This window comes from Psammomys obesus, unplaced genomic scaffold, assembly GCF_907164565.1.
Source record: "Psammomys obesus unplaced genomic scaffold, mPsaObe1.curated_primary_1811, whole genome shotgun sequence".
Lineage (NCBI taxonomy): Eukaryota > Metazoa > Chordata > Mammalia > Rodentia > Muridae > Psammomys > Psammomys obesus.
The window spans coordinates 1352180-1356789 of NW_026590468.1; the positions used below are offsets into that span (position 1 = coordinate 1352180).

General features: G+C 39.3%; 1 pseudogene; it reads left to right on the forward strand.

Moving 5' to 3' along the window:
- The first annotated feature begins 2218 nt into the window (after positions 1 to 2218).
- Positions 2219 to 3142, forward strand: LOC129676929 (olfactory receptor 481-like; annotated as a pseudogene).
- The last annotated feature ends 1468 nt before the right edge of the window (positions 3143 to 4610 follow it).

Sequence of the window (4610 nt, forward strand, 5' to 3'; positions counted from 1 at the left end):
GTATTCCTTGAGAATTTGATACAATGTCTTTTATCATATTCATCTTTTCCCAGACCTTCCCCCACCTCCATACTTAAGCAATTCATATTCCCTCTATTTCTCTCTCTCCTCCCTCTCTCTCTCTCTGTGTCTAACTCCCTCTCTGTCTATTTCTCTTCTCTATCTCTGTCTCTGTATGTGTATCTGTCTCTTTGTCTATGCTTCCTCTCTCTCTTTCTTCTTTTTTTCTAAGCCTAGCCTCTCTAGTTAGTGCTGGCATAAACTCCTGGGTGTGGTGCCTGTCATGGGTGTGATCTATATACTAGGTGTCACTTCATTGAAGAATACTGACTCCTGAACTCCCAGAAGTAATCAAATGCCAATAACAGCTCAACTAGAGGTGGGACTTTGTGCTCACCTGCCCTCCTCCACACTGAGTTCTTTGTCTGGCTTGAGCTCATACATCTCTTGTGAGTGCTATTACAATCACTGTAAGTTCATGTGTGCATCTGCCTTATTGTGTCTAAAAACACTGCTTTCTGGAAGTCATCCACTTCCTCGGGCTCATAATCTTTCTGCCCCCTCTTCTTCATAGTGCCCTAAAAGATTGAGGGAAGGGATGTAATATAGATGTTTCATTTAGGACTGAGAACTTTGAAGTCTCTTATTCCCTGTACGTTGTCCAGTTGGAAGTGGGGAGGGTCTCTGTGTTAATTACCATCTACTGCAGGAAGAAGCTTCTCTGATGAGGGTGAGTGATGTGCTGATCTGGGTATAGCAATAAGTTACTAGAGGTCATGTTATTATTTGTCCTTTTAGCTAACTCGCTAAGCACTACTTAAATACAAGTGGTAGTGACTCAAACGCCTAGACCTACATTCATCCATGAATAGACACTTAAATTACTTTCTTATCTTGGCTACAGTGAGTAATATTGAGAGAAACACAGAAACACGATACAGCTCCAATATAACAATTACTGTGGATACAAACCCAGAAGTATAGTCACTGCTCCATATGGAAATTCTACCTTTAGAGCATTGGAAATCTCTATATATTTTTCAAAATGACTGTGATAAGTTAAAATCCAAAGCAGACTGTGCACAAATGTCATCCTGGTGATTTAATTTACAGGTACCTAATGATTAGAGATATTGAATGTATCTTGTGTTTTATTACCTAATTGGCAATCCATAAATTCATAGAAAATATATTAAGATGTTTTCTAAATCATAGGTTATCTTCACTTTACTGTTCTGCTGATTAAACTACTCATTCAGTTTTTATTAAATTAACTGATTTCATGAATTTCCTTTCATATGAAACAATCTGATTCCCCCATGTGGCTAACATAAGCATCTTGATCTTTTGCTAACGTATTTCATAAGCTACTATAATATAATATTATATAATACATTATTTTGTTCATTCTGCACAATTCTTAAAGTTCAAATAATGACCTCATATAGAATTTTTTGCCTTGCTTTTCTCAGAATTAATCTCCATGTGAAACGTCCATTTATAATAATCTGTAATTATATTAGCTAGCTGGTGTTAAGCTGCCCCAATAAATTAACTTGGAAATTTAGTGTGCGCTAACACAAAAGCCCTATGTCTTACTTCCAGTGCATGCACAGGATATTCCCTGTTCTCACACTTGAATTCCAGACTGGTGTGAGGTGCCACTATATTGAAGGTGTTTCGTGTGAAAGGTGTCACTGTGGAGAGGAGGAAAGAGTTGCTCACTGGTACTGCAGTTTGATCCTGAGAAAACACCATTCCCTTTCACAACAGGTTGGCATACATTGCCCACAGTGGCACATAACTACAAGAGGACTAGGAAGGGTGGGCTCCAATGGGACTGAGAAATAGGGTTGAATTAGATACAGTACACATACACTGCCATTTCAACCTTTTGGAAGGCCTCAGAACATTCTGTACATTCATTACAGCTCCTGACTTGATCAATTATCACATCTGTGAGTAAGTCCTGAGTTCTGATCTGGGTCACTGTTCAGTTAGTACCTATGGCCTTAAGGTAAATGATGATTAATATTCTGAAATCATGCATGATGCAACTTGGTTTGGGAAAATTTGGGGGATAAAATGTCAGACCAATGTGAGACCCACATTTATTTTTAGTGGGCTAAATGTGGAATGGAGTATAATAATCACGGGGGCACTTAGTGTATTCTGATAGCCACTATTTTTTATTTCAATAGGAACCATCTCAAAAACGATGGAGACTGGAAATCACACAATGGTAACAGAGTTTGTTGTTGTGGACCTAACTGAGGACCCCACCCTTTGCTGTATCTTCTTTATACTGTTCCTGGGGGTCTACCTCACCACTCTCTTGGGCAATGTCAGCATTGTTGATCAGAAGCAGCCCTCAGCTTCACACTGCAATGTACCTCTTCCTCAGCCACTTGGCCTTTGTGGACATTGGGTGCTCCAGCTCAGTCATGATTGTGAGTTTCCTCAGAGAGGGAACTGCCATCTCTGGCTGGCTGCGTAGTCCCGCTTGGCTCTGATGTGGTCTTTGGGACTGCTGAGTGCTTCCTGCTGGCTGCCATAGCCTATGACCACTATGTGGCCATCTGCTCACCCCTGCTCTACTCCACTCTCATGTCTCCCAGAGTCTGCTTCATCTTATTGGTTATATCCTATGTGGGTGGATGTGTGAATTCTTCATCGTTCACTAGTTGTTTATTGAGCCTGAATTACTGTGGACCAAATAAAGTCAACCACTTCTTCTGTGACCTCCCACCCTGGTGGAGCTTTCTTGTACCCATGTTTACATTGCTGAAATGTCTCCTACCATCTCAGCAGGCTCTATCATCATCATCATCACCCTATTCACTATCATTGCTTCATACCTCTACATCCTTCACTCCATCCTCAAGATGTGCTCTACTGAGGACAGGCGCAAGGCCTTCTCCACCTGCACCTCCCACCTCACTGGGGTCACCTTGTTTTATGGGACAGTTACATTTGTTTATGTCAACCAGAGTCAAGCCATTCACTCAACCAAATTAAAGTAGTGTCTGTCTTCTACACAGTGGTGAGCCCCATGTTGAATCCCTTGATTTATAGTCTGAGGAACAAGGAGGTTAAAAGGGCCATGAAGAAACTGATGATGAGAATACAATCCTCATTTTGAATAAATTCAATAGGAATCCATAAATTACTAAGCAATCATCTGGGGAACATGTGTGACAAATATGTCATATTATATTATACTATTTATTATATAATGCCTATTAATCTCATTTGTTTGGGTTGTGTTAATATATAAAAATCATATATACATGTAGGTATATGTACATATGTGTGTACATATATATTGAGGCCAGAAAACGTTCTCAACTGCTATTTCTCAGAACATCATCCATCTTGATTTTTTTTTAAATACTGTCTCTCAGTTGCCTAAACCTTGCCACAAAGGTTAGGCTGATTGACCACCGAGTCTTTGTCTTTGTATCCCACTGTGATTACAAACATGCACTAACCTGTCTAACTTACAAGCAAACTCAGATGCTTGTAAGGCAAGCACTGTACAGACAGAGCTATCTCTCCGTCACCTATTAGTTGTATTTTATGTTCATATACAGTCTATGTGTTATTACTATCATCTGTAATTTATCACTGTCTAGAGTTACACAATAAAATATGTCATTTTCCACATGTCTGCTGGGGTTCAAATTAAATGTATAGCAGGGCAAGGGGGGCACACGCCTTTAATCCTAGCACTCAGGGAGGCAGAAGCAGATGGAGCTCTATGAGTTCAAGGCCAGCACTGGTCTACAGAGCAAATTCCAGGACAACCAAGGCTACACAGAGAAATCCTGTTTCTAAAAACAAAACAACAACAAAAAAATTAAATGTGTACATTTCAAGGTTAGGGTACTTTTTCTCCCCTCCAGAAATAATTAAAGGAATCTGTGGTTTTAGACTTTTTTTATGAAGAAATAAATATAGCTACATGTTATTTTGTAAATTATCATCTTTGAAGTATTCCACAGCCAGGAAACTGATGACAATGTCTTCCATGTTCCTGTATGTGAGAGGTCTGGTATCTCTTTTTTAGTAAAGACATAATAGTTTGAAATAATGAAGGTTTGTAGTAAATACATATCAATGAGAATAAAGTCATCTGACTTTGAAATTTTCTATATCTTTACTGATTCTGGTTTGTTTATTTTTTGTTTTACTTTTTTGATATGTTGTTGAAACGTATTTTAAGAACACTTTTTACAGAACTTTGATGCAGCTCTATATTTGGAAGCTTCATTACTTTTGTGAAGTTTAGCTGTTTTCTGAAGCAATGTTTGCACTACCTTCTGCATGCCACAGCCTGTGATCACTATGTGGCAGCCTGCTTGTCCCTGATCTTCTCAATCCACACGTATCTTCATTGTATCATTTAAGCTCCCTTATCTCCCTGTGTGGTGGATGTGTGACCATTTGAAATTTTACTAGTTGAGTTTTGGGTCTGTTTTGGGATCACTTCTTCTGTGATGTTTCTCCTTTGCTGAAACTTTCCTTCTCAGACGTCCTTCATTGGGACCACCCCCTGCATCTCTTCTGGCTCCATCACCATTATCACAGTGTTTGTCATGGCTGTCTCC